At 44.7% G+C, this 21,834-nt stretch overlaps 1 non-coding gene across 1 annotated transcript in view; it reads left to right on the top strand.

The window, feature by feature from the left end:
• Window positions 1-16,302, top strand: part of A830031A19Rik — a 43,220-nt gene extending 26,918 nt beyond the window's left edge. Inside the window, exon 2 of the transcript XR_003949867.1 lies at window positions 8,486-16,302. This is a non-coding gene — a transcript (RIKEN cDNA A830031A19 gene). The remainder of the gene's footprint in view (window positions 1-8,485) is intronic.
• Window positions 16,303-21,834: the final 5,532 nt, after the last annotated feature.

Below are 21,834 nucleotides of genomic sequence, written 5' to 3'. Positions count from 1 at the left end.
AGTTCTCTTGCCTCATTCTTTGCAGCAGGACGAACCGCAGGACAAAGGCTCTGGCGGCAGCTACTCAGCTCAGCGAGGAGGGGAGACCATGGCCACCCGGGGTGCCTCTACCCCCGGCGCACCCGCCTTTGTCTGCCCCGCCGCCGTGATCCGGGTCTGCATGAAGCGGGCGCCATCGTGTGGCCAGAGTCTGGTACTGCAGTGCAGGTGGCACGGCGGGACCACGAGAATGTTGATAACATCATGGTGGTCACTACATTGGTTGTAAAGATGCCTTCTATTATGTGTGTTGCGTATAGATGTACTTCTAATAAGGGGATCTGAGCCAACGCCAGATAAAAAGGAGGACATTACGTACTTGCCTATGTATAGTGAAGAAAAGATATCTACACTCATGATTGAGAATACTTGCTAACATTGTTGTCTGACTCCTCATGGGATACCTCTGGGACCTCACAAAAGAATAGAATTCCAGTACTGCTGGGTGACCTACAGAAACTGTTTAGAACTCAAGAGAAGGAGAGTGGTTTCTAATTCGTATGACCATTCAATACCATGGCCGCATGTACTCTTTCTCAAACTAAAGCATTTCATAGTCAAAATAAAAAATATGTCTGAGACGTATGTAATGTGAAAATGTTGGGTCCCTGTCCTCTGGAGAAAGGGACAGTATATGTTTGTGCCCCAACGCCCTGCCATGCTCTGCTTTGTTTAAAAAGATACTCACCTGGGGAAGACCGAAAGAAAGGGGTGTTTCCTCTGACGTTTTTTAGAAGGCAGGGGTAGAATTGGTTTGCTCAGAAATGACCCTTTTGCTCCTTGAAAGCCTTCTTTTCCTAAAGGCAACACTGTCTTCCTGCATGGGTGGACAGCATTCCAACACATTCAGCCCAGAGTCCATTTAGTAAGAATTGGTTACACTAAGCTATTGTCAGTCCCAAGAGGCTGGCTTCTGTGATATATTTGCAGAACTGGCATTTCAAGAGAGAAGACCTTCATGGCCCCAGGTGTTATATCTAGCCAAGGCACATGTGTTGGGCCACCATAGATCCTATAGGCAGAGGCCTCAGTGACATATCTTTGTGACTACCCTAGGACACTTAACACTGTGTTGGACTGGGCTCTAAATCCACTGTTTGCCTAGAACCTCCTCGGGGGCCACAGAAAATATTGAGCCAAGAGTAGCACCCCTGTAGTTGGAATGCAAGGGATGTAGACAGCATGGACACCTTAGAAGCCAGATCTATCCTGATTCTAAAGAAGACTGGGTGTTCATGCTGAGAGGAGACATCTAGGATCCTGAGAATAGAAGAGCCAAAGGCTGAGATAGCTTCACCCAGAATAGAGAACCTGGCAGGACCATAGGCCACAGCCTGGGGTTGAGAAAGGAAGAGTTTAAGATGTCCATGAACATGCATGCTCTTCACAGTGAACATCTGGAAGGCTCTGTCCTCCTGATCAGGACATGCATAGGGTCTGATGTAAGAAGCACATGAGTTAGGGCTGCTCTACTATGGCTTTGTTCCCAGGCGTGATTTTGGTTCTAGATCGTCCATGAGTCTCTGGAGATGGGCAGGAGGGGCTGGGCAGAGCAGAGCAGAAGGAAAGCCCTGTAGGCATAACAAGGAAGCACATGAGGCATGGAATGAGTTAGCTGTGTTCCCTGTTTCCTCTTTAGAGCTTAGGGCAACTGGAATCCATGCATGGTCTCTGTTCGTCCTCTAAGATCTCACTGAGACTCGGCCTGAGTGTCTGTTCAGGGTTGGGCTTCCAGCAGAACTCAAAAGAGAATAATCACAGTAAGTAGCTCACTTCCTGAGAGAATCTGCCCATCCCGCTCCCCCTGGGGGCTGGGGAGACGACTCCATCCAGGGGAACTTGTGCTGTTTGCCCAGGGCACTCAAGCTCAGTTCCCGGCTCCCACATTGTGCAGTTTACAGCTGCAAGTAACTTCAGTTCCAGGGGATCCGATGCCCTCTTCTGGTCTCTGCACCTGCATTTGCTTGCACAAACCCATACAATTGCTTAGAGCTCTGACTACTCAGGATGACACAATGGACTCTTTCTATTAAAAACAAAACTTTAGGGAACTCCTGCTATGTGTGCTTGCCTGCTTGACTAGGCGCAGCTACGCATCCTCCTACAGGAGGAAAAAACATTTGCCTTGTCAGGGGGGAAAAAACAAAATTGTCTCTCAAAGTCATAAGGAATTGATTCAAAGAACCCCTGAATACCAACATTCAAGGATGTTTAAGACTTATAGAAAATGGTATGTGTTTGCATGTGTCCTATGCATACTCTCTCCAATACTATAAATCATGTCTAGATTACTTTTAATACCTACGGCAATGCAAAGTCTTTGCAAGTAATTATTAAGTGGCCGCATTTAGGAGAGGAGGACAAGGTGGAAAGTCTGTCACAAACACAATTTTAAAACTGTTTTCAACCCACAATTGGTTGACTCCACGTATACAGAAAGCCCGGATAGACAGAGGGGCTGCACTTGTCCTCTGAGCCACCTGTTTGAGAAGGGCGGCCAGGCCAACCTGCAGCAGATCCTGACCTTGGGTCTGTTTTTCAAGTAGGGCAGAGAATCACTGTCGTTTGTTTTGCTGGGACTCGTGTAAGCTAACAAAAGCCAGTCTTTCTCCATCATCCTACAACATGTCCACACTGCTGTGTCTGCATGGCAACAGTTGGTCACCTCACCAGTCTTGGTCACTGCTTCCTTGTCCAACATGTCAGGAGCCAGAGAGGTCTTCCAGTTCTTACTACTTTCCCCAAACTCCCCCTCTCTCCTAACACCAGCAAGGCCACGCTGAAGAGGACTTTTTTCATGGGCTCCTAGAGAAGGTCTTTGGCCTTCTTGCTTCATCTTCCCAGTGGGAAAGCCCTTTACACTCTCCATGGGGCAGCCATGACGTTTCCAAGCCTTGCCTTGGGTTCCCCTTGGGCTGCTGGCTCGTGGGAGGCAGAGGTTGGTGAGAATTAATTGTGAAGTGTATTGAGAGGCACAAATGGAAACCAGTCCCGCGGCGGAGAGATTATTACTGTTGGCAATTTGGGTTTTCTGAAATAGCTCTTAGGATCTGACTGTGGCAGCCCAAACCCCAGAGGTGAGCTCAGGGCTGATGGATTTTCAGAATGGCCCTGTTTCCCTTCAGCCTTCGGCTCTCTCCAGGGCCTGAGGCCAGAAAGGCAGAGGGGTCCTCGGGCTGGGGAGCACCATCTCTTCCAAAGGCTGCAGAGGGAGGGCACCGAAGGCTGAACCCCCACGTTCTTGAAAGAGGGTCCCCAGACTTCTCGGAATGATTTCCTTCTCACTTCACTGTCCCCGTCCCTGTCTGAAATGGCAGGTGACCTAAGAGGGAGCGGTGTGCGAATTGATTTGGAGGCGATCAATGACTCAGGGCGCGGCCTGGCTCGCTGCAGTGCCACAGATCTCCGAATCGATTCACACACCATTCTTCCTCTACACACCTGCCACGTCGGATGGAGAGGGACGCATGAAGTGAGAACAGCATTCTGTGTTCATTAGGCCGCTGCCGCCACCGCTTTCGTCCCAGCTCTCCACAAAAGCTAGTCCACCACCTTCCGAGTTGAAAGAGCCCCCATCCATGTGGGAGGAGTAAGGGTCTCAGAGACACGGGAGCTGGCCAGGCCTTTGACCTGAGCCAAAGTTAACCTACTTTCTCCGTATGGCTCTGCGGGCATGCACCAGCTCTGTATTCGTTTCCTTTCCTCAGAGACCTTTGGGGACCAGTTTACCATGGGCCAACTGAGTTGGTGTGCCCACAGGCCTTGCTTGGACCCTCTGAATCATGATCAGGACAATCCTCGATTTGCAGTCACAGGAGTGCCCACTAAACCAACACATGGAGGGAACCATCGAAGCCATGTGATGCCCCGGTAGCTTCAAAAGATAAACTCACTCCAGTCCTGACCCCATCCAATAACAACTTACTGCTGGGAACTCAGGGGTCTATACCAAACGCAGTTGCTGAGCACAGCACTTCACAGTGAGACTTTCTCACTGAGATGAAAGACATAGGGACCTGCACTCGGAGTAGAGCCAGTTCACCCCTTCGTTACAGTAGGCAGTGTTCAGGACCCACACAACCTTTAAGGATTGTAATCTGCTGAACAATGTCCAACAAGAAGGACATCTCGTTCCAATTCGTAGTTTTGGACAGTGAGCAAAACAGACATGGTACACATTAAGGACTTGGGAATGGGGCAGTTATCCTGGCTTGTCTACAAACAGTCACAAGAATCCTTTCGAGAGGCAAGAGGAGTTTCTATAGGCGAGCTCGAGCTCGTAAGTCCTGCTGTTCCGAGTGAGAGACATCGAAAGGCTGATGGAGCCGCTGAAATCAAAGGCTGCAGAAGACAGCCTCCAGAAGACATCAGACCTGCCAGCAACCTGGCCAGTCCTCTGGCCTCCAAAACTGAGGGGTTTTATGACTGAAGCCACTAAAATGGTGGTAACTTGTTACAGTAGCTTTGGCAATCTGACATAAGGTCTATAAAATGTTTTAATTTCTTTCCAGAAGGAAAAACAATTGAGTTGAAGAAAATGCTTAACAGAAAATCTTAGGAGTTGTAGAATAAGCCAGGCGTGGTGGTGCACGCCTTTAATCCCAGCACTCAGAAGGCAGAGGCAGGCAGATTTCTGAGTTCGAGGCCAGCCAGGTCTACAAAGTGAGTTCCAGGTCAGCCAGGGCTACACAGAGAAACTCTCGAGAGAGTTGTGGAATAAAACTTTTACCGTTTCGAGGGAGGAAGGCATACAGGAGGGCAGATGTGATAAGGATTCACAGGAGTTGCAGCAGAAGCCTGCACCGAACACCTATGATCTAGAAGTTCCCCCTCCAGCGACTTGAAGCAACCATTCTGTAAATCCAAAAACACAAAACAAAACAAAAATAATCTTTGAATGATTTGGAAGTGTGCAGGTTAAATTCACTTTCCAAAATTCATGCAAATGGCTTAATGCTCAGGAAGGCTGGGTCTGTGGCCTCCTGTCTCCAGAAATGGGCTTTTTGAAATTTCAGGCACCTCTCCCTCCATCAGTGAGAATTGCTTTCATCTGAAAAACTCTCTGGGAGCTGTCTAGATGACTCTGAAGCTAAATAAACTACAAGGATTTTTTTGTAAGTTCTTTTTATCCAGCTTTTGCCTGCCCCCAAGCCACCAGAATCAAGATTCTCCCACAGGCAGAGAACCAAAGTGACTCCTCTCAGCAAACTCTTTGACTTACAGTCCAGGTTCTGACACGTTCCTCTGCCAACAGCAAATAAGTGAGAACACTTCCAGTGAGCAGCGGCTCTTCTCGTGTGTAGAAGGGAGTGTCAGCCTGAAAATAGTGGCCAACTGTTTTAACGTTATAAGCAAGAATTTCAGGCCAACGGCAGCCAAGTGGGCTATTCTTAGATGTGTATAGGAGGCTGAGAGGTCCCTGTGTGGGTTGTTGGGAAATGGCTAGGGATTTAGGACTTTAAAGTGCTTCTTGAAAGTGTTTAGAGATGAACAAGCCCCTGCAGAACTCGCTCATCACACCATTCCAAGCCCACCCGACCTTCGTGATTCCACCTGCCTCAGTAGCTAGCTCGGGGTAGACATGAATAGATCCTTTCTACGCCTGAGCTGTAGCGTCCATTCTTCAGTTGTCTTTACTCTTGGGTGAGATCCTAGGTGGTTCCTGTATGTTACCTTTGGACCATAACTGGGGCACTCTCTGTATCCTGCTGGGGGCCTCAGAGGTCTATAGGGTGGTGGGCCTCTTCCTCGTGACCCCTTTGACTTTTATGTGTAGGGGTGTTCTGCCTGCATGTAAACTACATGCATGCAGTTCCCACAGAGGCCAGAAGGAATCAGATACCCCTTGAACTGGGTGTGAACTGCCTTGTGGGTGCTGGGGTTCACACCCTGGTCCCTTGCAAGAGCTCTTGACTACTGAGGCATCTCCCCAGCTGCACCCTCCCTCTTTGTAGACTTCTGGTCACTCTTGCCTGGTTTTATTCACACCCCATTGGCCTCTTTCTGTATCCTTTACTCTTCCCGGCTGCTCAGACAAACATCTAAATGTCAGAGTATCTCTGGGCAGACGCTTTCCTCATATGATCTTGTGCGGCCCAGAGGTGTCTAAGCCGTGACTGTACAATTAGTGCCATATGCTCCCTTCAGCCTTGACCTCCTTCCTGAGTTCTGACCCATCTCCAAGCCACTCACTTAGCAGCTCCACACATACCCATGCTGCTACAGATCCCTAATGTGCTTCTAGACCGAATTTCCCAGAATCTCCTTTCTGGTGCCTTTCCTGTTGAGATGGGCAACAAAGGAGATCTTGGGGGAGATTCTGAAGTCTGAAAGGACAGTGGCAGTCTTTTTGTACTGTACAGGTTCTGTTGCTGGGCTTCTGGCTTCCCTTCACTGGCATGATAGGACTAAACAATTTGTTTGGTTACCAGTCTTGAAGCAGCCACGCCTACTCCTTGGTCTTCCTTTAGTACCTTAGAATCCCGACTCAAGAACACAAGTTCAGCTCCTCAGGGCAGAGTCCCAGGAGTCTGTTTCTCCCCTCAGACTCTGAGGGAAGTATTCTGAAGGGCATCTTAGGCATCATGTGGTCCAAACAGAATTGATCTATGACTCCTTCCTCCAGTGCTGTCCATCTCAGCAAATGGCAGAGGAGAAATCACACATGAATTCATTAGTTGAACCTGTTAGTGCTGTCTCCAGCCTGCCCTGAGATCTCACGCTCCTTACCACCTCTACTGCTGAAGTCCTGGTCCCGGCCACCACTGACTCTCATCTACACGACTGCTCTCTCCACAATAGTACATCTTCTTTTGTTTTGGTTTTTGTTTTTTTTTTTTGTTGTTGTTGTTGTTTTGTTTTTCGAGACAGGGTTTCTCTGTGTAGACCAGGCTGGCCTCAAACTCAGAAATCTGCCTGCCTCTGCCTCCCGAGTGCTGGGATTAAAGGCGTGCGCCACCACACCCGGCTCACAATAGTATATCTTGTACACAATACCCGGAAAAATCTTCCTAGGGCTTGAGTCAGAACCATTGCCCCTCAGCCTTTAAGCCTTCAATAGCTCCCATTATAATGAATGTATCACTCCCAAAGCTTCAAGGCCCTCCATATCTTGGCCCTCAGTACTCTCTGAACCTCATTCCCCCACAGTCTCTTACTTGTCCATGTTTAGGTGCTTAGAAGTCTTCAGCGAGCCTGTGTGCAGTTAAATCCTTGGCACCACTTGTCCTTGTCTTGGAATGCTCCATGCTCCAACCTCCTCTCTTCAGACTCTCACTCCACACAGTTCCTCCCAGGGCCTCTTACCTGTTACCCCATGATTCAATCTGTCTTTCTCCTAGAATCTCATAGTACTTGAACTTACCTGATCTATGTAGTCTTTTTTATTTATTTCTAGGATGTTACTTTTGCTCTTGAAGGAAGATTCTTTAGTTCATTGCTGGGTTCTCTCATGCAGTGGGTACATGTGTTGTTGGTCAGCTTCCCACTGTGCTAGCAAATGCCTGCAATAAATAACTTAAACACAGAAGAATTCTACTTCACCTCACGTTCAGGCCATGGCCGATTGACCCCTTTTGGCCTTGTGTGGAGACAGACCATCATCATGGTGGGTAACATGATAGCATAAAGATAGCGGTTTATGGTAGAAAGTAGGATGGGAGCAAGATCCCAATATCCCTTCAAAAGCAAATGACCAATAACCTAACTTCCTTCCACTGGGCACCACCTTATAACATTTTCTCCATCTCCCACATGCCTCAACACTTGGGCCTTCCAGGGTATTCAAGACCACAATCTACAACTGTGCACAATAAATACCGTTAACTATGTCTTGTTCTGTTCTGTTCTGTTCTTTTTCTTCCTTCCTTTTCTCCTTCCTTCCTTTTTTCCTTCCTTCCTTCCTTTTTTCCTTCCTTCCTTCCTTCCTTCCTTCCTTCCTTCCTTTCTTTCTTTCTCTCTTTCTTTTTTCTCTCTCTCTCTCTCTCTTTCTTTCTTTCTTTCTTTCTTTCTTTCTTTCTCTCTTTCTTTCCCTTTTCAATGGTCACTTAGACATCAAGCCACCTTCAGAGTTCTTCCCAGTGACTCATACAAGGCTAGGAACATGATGGCCGTCTGTCTGCAGTTCATCAGAGGCAAGTTGGCAAGAGCAATCACAGCTGATTCTGTTGAATGTACGCGGTTCTTGGCTTTTGCTTTTCTTCCTTTGCCTCTAAAGCATCCTGAAGAACACTGTGCCAGACACACATAGTTCTAGGCTGATCTGTGGAACTTTGAACCAGAAACTATTTTTTTTAACCTAGGTTTCTGAAGTGCTAAAATGGAAAGGGGTTTTTCAGGCCCTGAAAAATCCTGAGTTCTCTCATGCAGTGGGTACATGTGCTGTTGGTCAGCTTCCCACTGTGCTAGCAAATGCCTGCAATAAATAACTGCAATATTTGTATTTCAGGATATTCAAAAGGACTCCAGTCAAGAGTGGTGAAGACCAGAGGATTCCAGAGACTGCCAATGTGCCCAGCTCTCTCCTTGTGACTTCTTGTATCCTCTAAAAGTGGAGCACGGCCGGGCGTGGTGGTGCACGCCTTTAATCCCAGCACTGGGGAGGCAGAGGCAGGCGGATTTCTGAGTTCGAGGCCAGCCTGGTCTACAAAGTGAGCTCCAGGACAGCAGAGAAACCCTGTCTCGAAAAACCAAAAAAAAAAAAAAAAAAAAAAAGTGGAGCACGATCAAGAAAGATGCTGGATATCAACATGCTTGTGTTACACACACACAAGAACCTTAGTTCACACAAAACAAGCGTGTATACATATACTCACCACACATATAAACACACAAAAGAAGTTAAATAAAAAAACAAAAGGAACACACACACACCTAAAACGAAGACAAAAGAAGAATTTTTGTCTTCTAGCCTCAAGACAAGAGTATATAAAGTCACTGTCATGGATGAAGCACTTTAGAAGACTTGCTATTTGCTAAATAAAGGCAGCAAGATAAGCAGAGTAAAAGCCAGTCCTTTTACAGACTCTGATGCAGGGGCTGCTGGAGAGCCACACTGAAGACCCCTTCAGAAAGCCTTGGTGTTTTGGGGATGTGAAGTGTCCTTTCACAGTACACACTTGTGTCTGTCCAAGCCTCGTGATGCCTTCGGAGACATCGAGCCTTCCCGAAGTGTTCACAGGCACTTCCTGGAACCATCTGTAACAAAGCAGCCAAAATAACAGACATAAGTGGCTAACATAATGCACAGCCAAGTGTTGCTGTCCTAGCCACGTTACTGACAGTCTTAGTCTAGGCAAGCAACTCTTTGGTGTGGCAGGGCAGTGGCCACACTCCTTTTGCAACAGAGGAGTTGTGGAGTACTTCCAAAATAACATCATTCCCTTAGCAGTTGGCAGACTAACTCACATCATTCCTTCTCCTCTGTGTCTACAGGGCCACGGGATAGATACGGAGCCTTGTGAGGAGTCTTTGCATTCATCAAGGGGGGGGGGATAGGAGGGTGGCAGCTGCTTAGAAAATCTCCATCTATACAGATGCATAGGTCACCTGAAAAGAGTCCAATGTGGTTGATGGGAGAAAAACAGAATGTGAAAGTATACTGGGGACCACAAAAGCCAACATTCTCTGTATTTCTTTTATCAGGATTGAAGGACATGGGAGCTCACAATAGACATTAGAGTTGTTGTTACGGGTTGGATGGTGATCATGGTTAATTTCAAGTTCTAATCTCCAATCCATCAGAATAGGACCTTATTTTTACATAGGATTGTTGCTGATGTAATTAGGTAATTTTTTTTAAAAAAAGGATAGATTTATTTGCTTTGTGTATAGTAGTATTTGCCTGCATGTATGTATATGCACCAGATGAATGCCTGGAGTTTTTGAAGGCCAGAGGGAGGGCATTGGATATCCTAGTATTGGAATCACAGAATATTGTGTGTCGCATGTGGGTGTTGGGAACTGAATGTGGGTCCTTTGCAAGAGCAGCCAGTACTCTTAATGCCTCTCCTGTTTAACTTAGTCACCCTAACACTTAGCATGACATGTAGGGTCAGTGATGAGCTAGCATTTGTTGAATGAGAATCCAGATGTTAAATGTTTCCAGAATTTCTATCAGATTTTTTGGTTTGATTAAGTGTGATAGTTAATCTAGATGTCCTCCCAAAAGGAACCTTGTAACAAATGAAATTCTGGTAAAGGAAGAACAGAAGAGGCAGGAAGAAAAAAGAGAAGAGTTACATTCTTCAGCTCTGTTACTCTAGAGTTGTTAAAAGTAGGTAAGTGTAACTTCATATTCATTTAGTCTGTTATGGATTGTTGAAACGATGAGACATGTACAAGCATCTGAATGTGCCAGGGGATACTTGAAATTATAAAGCATACAAAACCATCCTCTAACCACTGCATAAGTCCCTCAGAGCCGAGGTTTCATTTATTTAGCCAACGACTGCCTTACCATTTCCTGTGGGATCTCGGACAGATTTCCTTCTTACATCTGGGTCTAGTGACTGATTTGGAAATCGGGAAGTGAAGTGTTTGGACTGTGTGTTTTCCAAGTTCTACTTTGTGTCTCCAATGTTCTGAGCCCAGACACAAACTGAGATTTAAACCCACAGCAGATCTGGGTTCGAGTCTTAGTGCCGCTTTTCAGTCAGTCAGTAACTCTGGTCTGTATCCTCCAGGCTCCCAAATGTAAAGGGGGGAGGGTGTTGGTAGAAATGAGACTGAAAGTCAAAGTGTTTCCACCCTCCACAATAGAAACAGACCCAAAGCCAATCATGACCAATATGCCAACTATACCATGGGGAAATACAAGAGAAAAGCCAAGACACTGGATCAGGCTCCCAGAAATTCCCATTCTGGTTGGGGTTAGCTATCAGGTTAGTGCTCATCTAATCTCACTTAAATATAAACATGTAATATTTCATTACTGTGGCATTTTTCCCTAATGTTTTGCAACTCAGCTCACTTTATGTCTTGGCCTAGCACTGGCTCTCTAGGCCACAATATCTGGACAAAGTTGATCTTTTTTAAGCTTACTTTGTCTGCCCTGAAATTTGATTCTTCCCCTTCTCTCCTGGATTTTCTCTTTGCTTCTCAAACAAGGGACCTCCTTTGGTTTTGACCAAGCCTGAATTTCTCATCTAAATCACTTCTAACACTTCCTCTTTTCCAACATAAATAGTTCTTGCTCACTCATTGTCCCACCCTGCCTCACCTCTGGCTCTAATTAGAGTAATATTAATTTCTCACTTTTATAAGAATCTCTGTAGCTTCTACTCTTCAGAAATGAGGCAACCCAGACCATGCTCAAAGCCCTTTATTATGGTCACAGAAAATCTACTCTGACAAGATCCAGCTTGACAAGATTGTGTCCTGGAGATCCTCCATGTGTTTGAGCTGGCACCTCACCTTCTAGGTTAGCTCTCTGCCTGGCATCTGCAGTGTTGTCTGTTGATATGCGTTGGAAGGAGATGAAAGAGTGGGATGTGAGTGAGTGCCCGTGGCCCTGGAACACAGGGTACTCTCTTCTCATCTCAATGCAGGATGCTCTGCATTTGCTGGAGAAGAAGAGAAATGAAGACAACTGTTTCTCCAGAGAATTGTTGATTTCCATATTTTGTTGTTTTGTTTTTTACTTCTCTATGACAGCCAATTTCAACCCAAGGACAATCATGGAAACAGATTTACTAATAGTAGAGGACAGATCAAACCTTCAGAAAAGTGAATGTGAATAGTCCCTAGATCTTCCAGAATCCAGACAGCACTGAAGGGTTTGGGGTCATGAGAATGTAGGGGTGGCCCTGTTCTTAGATAGGAGTTGGTCATAACCTAGTCGGTGTACGTCGGGACAGTCTTCATACACTTCCCTTAGTCTAGACGGTCATCACCTTGTGATGACATCTATTTGCCAAATGATTCTAGTTGCCATCTTGTCAAGAAAGTGTGTGACAAGTGTGACCACAAACATTTCACAGCCACACTGAAACCCAAGTGCCTTTTTTTTTCTTTTCAATACTTTTGAGATTAAAATATAAGTCCATCATTTCCATCCTCCCTTTTCTTCCTCCAACTCTTTGCACAAGCCCATCTCTCTGTCTCTGTCTCTCTCTGTCTCAAGTTCATAGCCCTTATTTCTTTCATTGTTATTGCATAGATATACGTGGATGAATTACTAAATATATAAATATAGCCTTCTAAGTCTGTATAATGTAACTTGTATGTATGTTTTCAAGGATGGCTGTTTAGTATTGGATAACTAATTAGTCTGCTTGTCCCTGGGGAAGACTGTGTTTCCCACTCTCAGCCTTCCTTAGTTGTCTGCAGTTTTTTGTCTAAGGTTGGGGTCTCATGAGATTTCCCCCTTCCATGTTAGTGTTTCTGTTGATATCATTCTTGTTCGGGTCTTATACTAGGAAGCCATGTTGATGAGACTTCTGGAATTTCCAGGAGATGGGATCTCACAGCACACTTCCTGCTGTGCAGGTTCTTACAGTCCTTCTGCCTCCTCCCAGCTGTGATCCCAAATCCCTGATCCCTGAGACGTGTTTTTGATGTTCTGTTCTCACAATGTGCATCTACAACAAGAAAACTGAGACTGGGCCTATATTTTTAGTTGAGCAGTCTAAGGAAGGAAGAAGGAAGAAGTGTCTTAATGTCTGGAATCCATCCATCCATTCATTCATTGGCTATGTTATCAAAGTAGCATGCTGCTTACAGGTAACTCAGCCACTCAAACAAACAGTTTGAAATGTGCATGTCCTTTTATGCACCCCCAGACGATGGCTCTATGCCTATGTGTCTCCTAAAAAGTAGGGGAACTTCTTAGGGGATTCTAGTGGAAGAATGGCCTAGGCCATTAGGAAGATGCCCTCAAGAGAGATTTGAAGACCCTAGCCCTTTCTTCTTGTTCTTTTTTGTTTCCCAAGGGCTATAAGACAAACAGCTTTCTTTGCCACTGGTCTCTACCATGATACATTGTTTTATCACAGACTCAAAAGCAATGGGAAGCTAACCATAGGTTGAAATTCCCAAAACCATGAAACAAAATAAACCTTCTCCCTTTTCAAGTTGATTGTCTCAGGTATTTTGTTATAGCACTAGAAAGCTGAAATACTGATAAGCTTGAAATACTGATAAGCTCACTTTCTGTCAGAGTATATGTTCCATCAGCTGTGGATCAGGGTCAAATTCTCAAATGGACTGAGTCTTACAGCCTTCACAAAGCATCTGATCTCCAGTAGTTAAACAGTGTAGATCAGTTAGATACTGGTTCCTTTTCCTTCCTTCCTTCCTTCCTTCCTTCCTTCCTTCCTTCCTTCCTTCCTTCCGTCTTTCCATCTTTCCTTCCTTCCTTCTTTTCTTCCTTTGTTTATCTCAATGGTGTCCCTTGGTGGACTCCTCCTGGGGGATTAGGAAACATCCCAGAGACCTGAAGTAGAGGCTCATTAGGTCCATTCCTAAGAAGGTGTGTTAGCCTCACTGTACTTCCCTAGAAATCACCACAGCCTTTGTGGCATAGAAAAATAAGCATATCTCTTCATAATTCTGTATGCCAGAATTATGGAAATCAAGACGCCCCAAGAATTCCTTCTTTCCTTTTTCCTTCCTACAGAAGAAGACTATCCCCCACTGCCTCTGTCCTAGCTTCTGGCCACCACTGGCAATCCTATCGTACCTTGGCTCAAAGCACCAGGTCACCTGTCTCTGCATCCATTGCTCTGTTTTGGGAAGTTTCCCTATGCTTATTTGTCTCCTAAACTTTGTGCTTTGTGAACCTGCACCCAAATTTCCTCATTATTCCAAGAACACAAATCCTGTTGGACACAGGTCTCACCTAACCTAGTATGCTCTTGTCTTGAGTAACTACATCTGCAAAAACTCTGCTTCCAGAGTCATGCTCAGAGGTTCCATGTGGGCATGACATAATTTGGGGGTAGGAGAGGGGCATTGGGGATTATGTCATGTTTGTTTATAAAAGCAGCTCATAAAACCTGCTCACTTTGATGATATTTTCATGCCATAGAAATCCAAATGAAAACAATCCAATGAACCTGTGCAGACATAAAGGTTGTTTATTTTTATTTGATACATCTGGGTTTTTGCTGCATGTACACGTGCATACCACGTGCATGCAGACATTGGATTCCCCTAGAACTGCAATTACAGAGAGTTTTGAACCACCAGAGTTCACAGAACTCTGTGAACACACGGAGTTTTGTGTGTGTGTGTGCTGGGAACCAAACTCTGGTCCCCTGTAAGTGCAGTAAGAGCCCTATCTCTGAGGCATCTCTCCAGCCCCTGTGGATTTTGTTTTGTAGCCTGATTGAGCCCAATAAATAACTAGTGCACACTATTCTTTTTCTGTTCCTTTATAAAAATTTCAATTTATAGCAATGAACATTACAGGCTTTCTAATGCTGTTTTGTTTTTAAAAGTGGACAAGCACATTCAAGACATGGTCTCATTTGTGTACAGAGTAAACATAGAGATGTCCATAGGAATAAGGCATATTCAGTGATAAGCTAAGGTTGAACTTGACTCTATTGAAGGCCCTGTTCCCAGTGCTTCTGGTATTTTGATCCTTACTACAGTCCTGTAATGGTCTTATTTTCCCCAATATTGCTACTTCCAACAGAGTTGGCTGGTCTGCTACATCTTTACTTAGTGTGGCAATAGTGTCTTCACAAATCAGGAAAAAAAGAGTTTCATGTGAATTTTTTTTTTTTCGAGATAGGGTTTCTCTGTGTAGCCCTGGCTGTCCTGGAACTCACTTTGTAGACCAGGCTGGCCTCGAACTCAGAAATCCGCCTTCCTCTGTCTCCCGAGTGCTGGAATTAAAGGCATGCACCACCAGGCCCGGCTGTCATGTGAATTTTTAATATATTAGTATACTTATTACTAATAATATTTAATATAACAAAGTAGAAACAAAAGCATATACATTTTTAAATAAACCGTGTGGTTTTTATGTTATTGTATTTTGGGTTTTGACCAAATCCAGGTATTGACTGAATAGAAACTATTTTCTTTGAGAAGGTACTCAAAGGGGCTGGAGAGATGGCTCAGCAGTTGAGATCACCGTATCCTCTGGTTGTTCTGCCAGAGGATATGGGTTTGATGCCCAGTACCCATACAGTGACTCATAATCATCTGTAACTCCGCCCCAGAAGATCCAACACCTTCTTCTAACCTCCAAGGTACCAGGTACAAATGTGTTGTACAGACATGCATGCAGGCAACACACACACAAATAAAATGATTTCCTGTTTGAAGAAGAAGAAGAGGAAGTGGAAGAGGAGTAGGAAGAAGAAGGCAGCCCTCTGGTCTTGAGGTCATATTTCTGTCCTTTGATTCTTTCAGGTTTCCTCCATTTTGTACTCAGGTTGTTGTAAGGGAAGGGTTAAGAGACACACAGCTCTTCCTGGGGAACAGAGAACATCTCTTCCAAGAGCTGCAGCTCCCAGCTCCCTCCATCTCCTCACTGGGGGCGAATAGAAACCAGGAGATTTAGGTGGCACATCATCCGAACAAGAACTGGAAATGTTTGAAGAGATAAATGTGATTTGCCATTGAGCACATAAGAGCAGCCATGGACTTGTAGCTGCAGATGTGCCCCTAACATCTGTATGGCCTTTAGAGCGTCAGAAAAACCTTTCCTAGTAGTTCTAGTTGGAGATGGCCATGGCCATGTTTCACCTTCTCAAGTATAGCTTTTAATTTTCATTATTTCAGATTATGATCCATCTTCAAGAGTATTTCTTAAGAGCTGAAGCAAGCCCTGGAGACAAGACTAAATCTATACATTGTGAAGTCAATCTGGGTTCTCGTGTATGGGGGTGTGAGAGATCGCTTCACGTGAGACATTTTTTTTCCTTCTTGATCTATTGGCTAAGAAGCCCAAGGAACAAAAAGAGCATACTCCCATCACTTCACTGTTATCAGGGTTAGTTTTAAGTTTCTGTCTTTGCAGCGTTTTCTTCTCATATAGCTGATTTTCTCACCATTCTGCTGCAGAATATGAGACAGGCACCGGGCAAAAGAGATAAAGCTTTCCATAAGAGCCTGCTGCTCTTTGGTGTGGAAATTCAGGGTTTGCGCTTCTTTTGAGTTTTGTTTTCTCACGTCCGTGTTTCTTTCTTTTACTTTTAATTTAGCAGCCAAGAATGTAAGAGTTAAGGCTGATAAACCTGTGCTAAGATTTTCTCACCCACCCAAGTGCGGGAGAAAACATGAGTCCAGAATAAATTGCTTTTCTCAAAATGGATGTTTCTGGCTTGAATTGGTCTGGGGAACAAAGCTAAAAGGTAGGCGGGGCTTCCAAGTCTAACATCTGCATCTTGATTCTCTGGGAGCTCTGATGCTGGGAATCCCTCAAGCACCTTTATGGATGAAGTGAGGACTTCCCCCAAAAGCAGAAGGCAGGAGGCATGCACCAGCATGAGCATAACATGCAAACTACAAGACGCAACACCTTGCATCTCAACCCTGGAGCGTGAATTCCAGTACCCGTGGAATTAAAATATAATGCACGTGTCTTGAGCATGTTAAAAACGTCATAATTTCCACGGGTAAAGTTATTTCGGTTGTAAAAACGTAAATCCCAACAAGTATGCTAAGTGTGCAAACTATACATGGTATGTGAGTACTGATGGTTGCAATGCTGTCCATGAGTGGGCTGGTACACACAGAGTGCACAGTCCAACACAGGTGCTAAGCTAGTGATAGAGAGATCCATGGAATACTGCCCCCCCCCGCCTCCCCCCCCCCCCCACACACTGTATCTTTTTGGACTCTTCTGGGCCAACTTAACACCCTATACTTCCTGGGTCAGTCAGAAAACCTTCCCAGTTTCTTTTCATCTCTGAGCTCTTCCACATCCCCACCCCCAATCTTCACAAATCAGGCCTAATAACCAGAAGCCAGTTCTGAAATATTGTTTGTTTAAAATTTTAAATTGCAATTTAACTGCACACGCCATGGGATCATGGACCAAAAGCCCAAATGGAGAATAATAATTTTTTTAACACAGCGCTGGGTAAGAGTGACCTTGTGAAAATGTATTTTGCACATGTGCCATTGCTGGATTTCTGCTGCTGCTCTCTCTCTCTTTTTATGGAAGCCATCATTTTAGGAGGTAATATAGTAACCCCAGCTAATTCATATGCCACTGCTCAATTGGAGACTGAAAGCTGAAGGCCACAAGGTTGTGTTATAATGGAAAAAAGCTTTTTAACAAAAAAGCCACAAGACCTCACTTCTAATATGAACTGTACCAGCGCCTTTGTGAAATAGTGAGCAAGTCATTCTGCTCGGTTCTCAGTCCCCGCATCTCTAAAATGGGCATAGTAGTGCCATCCAAACATGTGTAGTATTCTTGCAGAGGTAAAGAGCAGGGCTGCAAATAGCAACCCACTGTGGGACCGGACCATAGGATATTTGCTATGCTATATGTTTTAACCACGGCAACATTTTATCCACGCTTTCTTCAGATGCTGGACAGCCAGGCTTGATTCAGAGGAGCCCAGTACAAAGCTTGGGTGCTGTCCTGACTCTGCTGTTTGTACATTGAGTGACCTCAGGCAAATTGCACAGTGTTGCTCTTGATTATATCTGCAGTGTGGACCTATCATACATGTCTCTTTGTGGTATAATTCATAAATTAGTCAAGGGATCTAAACATGCTTTACAACTTCATCAGTGTTTCTTGGAGTTAGATGTTTAATGACATGTTACATGTTATATGTTTAATGATATATTAACATATGTCATTAACATGGCCACTGTCTTAGTTCATTTTTGTGGCCATTGTAGAATGACCAATTCATCATCACCTGAAGTGTATTGCCACATGGTTTTGGAGGCTAGGAAGTCCAAGGTTGAGAATTAGCATCTGGTGTTTCAGAGAAACTGCACTGTCCCATGGGAAAATGGCAAAATATCAGACACAGAAGGCCAAAGAACTCACAATCTCCGCCTTAATCCATTCATGAGTGTGTCACCCACAAAGTTTCCACACTGCATAGCATGTCTGCTGTGGGGGGTGGGGAGGGAAGCCCTGAATGAATGTATATTTTGACATGACCGTGGCCTGTGGAGGACTCTAAGGCCAACTGACTCATGGGCAATTGGCAAAGCTATTACCAATATGGCCAGGTTCAAAAGGAATGGTGAAGTTTTGCTTGGGAGTTTGAGTAAGAGTGTTTGAGTTTGCAACATGTATGAAGACTAGCAACTGAAGCTTTCTCCTTCTGGGTGTTGAAGTGGAAATTTCTGGTGACTTAGGAGACTCGGTTGTGTCATGTGATGCTTTTCTGGAAACTGTCTTATAAGAGGATGTTTTGATGAGAAAAGACACATGGTGCTTTTCTGGAAGTTGACTTGTGAAAGGGCATGTGATGTTTTGCTGGCGCGGACAGGAGGGAGCATGTTATTTGGAAAGAGTATAAGTATAATCCAACAGGCAGTGGACGATGCTCTTGCACTGGTTCACCTGGCCACTCTTTGTTGATCTTTGTTGGTCTTTGCTGATGTTGATCTTCACTGACCATACTCTTGCATCGGTTCACCTTGCCTTCTACACTGATCTTCACTTGTTGTGACTTGGTAGAGAAAATGCACCCCCCCCCCAAAAAATGCACTGAGTGGTATTCTAGCTGCTTCTCACCACTTCTACAGACTCGTGCAGATTGGTGGATCCTCTCTGTTTCTTCTGGGTTCAGCCACCGCCACTTAATTGTGTTTGGTGTTTTGCTGGTGAATTGGACTGCTGACAATGAAGATTGGAATTGCCCCAAAGAACTATTTCTAAATGGGTCCAAAACCCCTGTTTCCTATTAATCTTTCTTTTCCCCTACCTCTGCTTGGTGGTGGGCTAAAAAGGAGGTTAAAGAATTACAGGACCATAATTAAAGTAGGTTTTGAAAACAATCTAAGCCTACAGGGTGTCTACAGCCTGAGACTACTCACCTACAGAGACCTCCTGTGGTGGAGACTAGCCATCCCTTACCTCTATGCTGTGCCTAATAAACACACCCAGGTTCCAGGTTGTGGGCATAGCACTAGCAGAACCCTACCTGTTTCCAGCTTCACTGTACATGTATGTGTCTGTGTGTCTATTCTTGCTACTCTTGGTTCTTGGGCCCAAGCTTTGTAGGATGTGGCAGGCTGCACTATGGACTGGGTGTTTGAATACACACATTATGGGGGACATGTTCTAGCTATAGATGTTACTGTGATGTCCTGTGTCTACCCTTCTAGTCCTTGGAGGTAGTCAAGTAAGTTCTTTATCAATACATTTAAAATTAGAAACCAAAGTCTCAACTCTTCTTGACTACAAATCAAGGGATTCACAAAGTGTTCCTCATCCCTATGAAAGCTGAGACTTCCTGATGGATAGAGACAGGCATCCGCGGCTGGGGTGATGCCTTTAAGTTCCAAGACTGATCAGGTTTGTGCAGTTTAAGTGAGGAAACAGGATCATCTGGAGATGTCAGAGTCATTAATGGCTCCAGGCTTAAAACACAAACCAGAAATTTTCAACGCAAAGAGACAGGAAAAGAATTTTTGCAATTGGCCCTAAAATTTGACCAAGGCTATTCAATATTTCAACTGTTTGCTATCATTTTCTATTTGTGATACAACCCAGGCTTCTCAACCAGGTTTGAGAGCAATAGTTCCAATGTATGTTAGAACACAGGTATCGCAAATCTACTCAGCCAATATGCCTGAGGACCTACTGTGTACTGGGCATACACACAGGGAGCTTGCATATGGTGAGAAATGCAGAAAACTCAGTGGGTGTGATCAAAGCCACAGGGGGCTCAGGAACAGCTTCATAGGCAGCCTCCAACCACAGTAAGTGGACAACGTTCTGGAGGAGACAGGGTCTAAGGTAACATGGCAGGGGCTAATGAACCAGCTGCGTAGATGGGGTTAAGAGGGACACTCAAAACAAAAGAAGAGCCTACATAGTGTCTCATAGCAAGAGAAATCACACTGAATGGTTAGGGAACTAATAGGTTAGAGTTACACAGCATATTTGATCCATGCTGAAGAATTGTATTCAGAAACCATGCTCATTTAACTTAGAAAGGCAAGAGGCCCATGGCATGTCTCAGTCAAGAGATAACCAGGAACAGTGTTTGAGGCTGGGAGAGTCACAGAAATGGAGAAAGCTGATGGGTTCAGGGTTTTGAAAGCCAGCGGAAGGTAGAGACAAGGATTGAATGCAATCTGTAGCACCCAGGACTCAAAATAGAGAGATCCATTATAGAAACCATGGAAATAAGCGAGATCTCCCAGGGAGAGTGTAGTAGAGAGAGAAGAGGGTCAAGAATAGATTCCTCAGAATCCCAAAGTTGAACTGGTATCAGAAGAAATGGAGCCAAGGTGGAGCTGGGGACACAAGAAGAAACCAGAAGAGGGTAATTCACTGTAAGGCAAAATGAAAGAGTGCTTCAAGAAAACACATGGGGTTATGGAGATGGCTTGGAAGCTAAAACTCTTGCAAATGTTAGGACCAGAGCTCAGATCCTAAGCCCACATGAAATGTAGTCCCAGTGCTCTGAAGCCAGAGCCAGTCCCTAGAGCAAGTTGGCTAGCCAGAATACCTGTGTTCATGGCTCTCCGTTCAACTCAGGGATCTCATCTCAATGAGTAAGGCAGAGGCACCATCAAAGAAGAGTCCCAGCTTTCTACGGATAGACAATGGTAGTGACTGTTACAAAGTGAAGGGATTGAATGGAATGGAACATCTAAAACGGGAAGTTGGTTCATTTTCTGTTTTACATACTTTGCCACAGTTAGAGTACACGGGCACTAACTAGGAAAGGCTGGTTAACTCTGGATATGCCAAAATGTGACTATGTTGACTGGTTTAAATGTGTAGGTCATACACTGTATGAATCATACCTTTATATATCTGTTCTTCAAAAAAGCCCCAACTCATCCAATTAGAACAGACCCTGTCGTTGTTCACTGTAGAGATACAAGAAAGTTGCTAGTGACATCAGAGGTTCCAGTAGAGGTACAAAGAAAGGCCAGAAGCTAGAGTGACAAGTGAGAGAGGAAACAAAGAAATTTGGTGACATCAATTCACAGTGAGCATACACTGACATGGAGAAGAGTCTCTAACAAGACTGCCCAGAGATGGAAGGTGGTCTCTGGAAAGGATGTGTAGACCTGGAGAGCTACTTCTAAAGGAGAGTTTTGAGCAATTACAATACTTAGCCATCTAAACCCATTGTGAGTTACTGTCACCTCAGTCCTTGCTTCCTGCCTGTCAAATGCAATGGCTGGTGTTATATGAAAGTTGTTTCTCTGTTTCTCACTCTATCATGTGACTTCATCCCCCAGCACTCCACAGAATCACCAAAGGTACTATGATGCCCTTGTAGCTACCATAACAAACAAGGGTTAGCTCCCTTACTAGACTACTCCTGAGTGTAAAAAGCACATATTAAGTTATAACTCTCATACCACACAAGATATTAGTTAAACTACACAATTAGTGCATTCACAGTTTAGCATATTCAGTGTGCAGCCACTTTACCTGGCCTTCCCTGTCCTCCTCTGTCCAGTGAAGCCTCAACTGCAAAGCAAGACTAATGTCTCCTCAAAACTTACACAATTCTCTTTTCTGTGTTTCTTTACAAATACATCCCTTAGAGCCCTCCCTCTCCAAACCTTTAGCAAACCAACTGAAGCAGACACAGTGCCCATACTCAGTAGCTCCTTGGTAAGTAGTGAGTTACAACAAAATACAGAATTTAAGGAAATAAGACTTTGAGGACT

Source organism: Mus musculus, chromosome 11 (genome assembly GCF_000001635.26).
Source record: "Mus musculus strain C57BL/6J chromosome 11, GRCm38.p6 C57BL/6J".
In the NCBI taxonomy this organism is placed as follows: domain Eukaryota; kingdom Metazoa; phylum Chordata; class Mammalia; order Rodentia; family Muridae; genus Mus; species Mus musculus.
The sequence above is the reverse complement of the archived record's forward strand: the minus strand, read 5'-3'. Positions and strand labels throughout refer to the sequence as shown.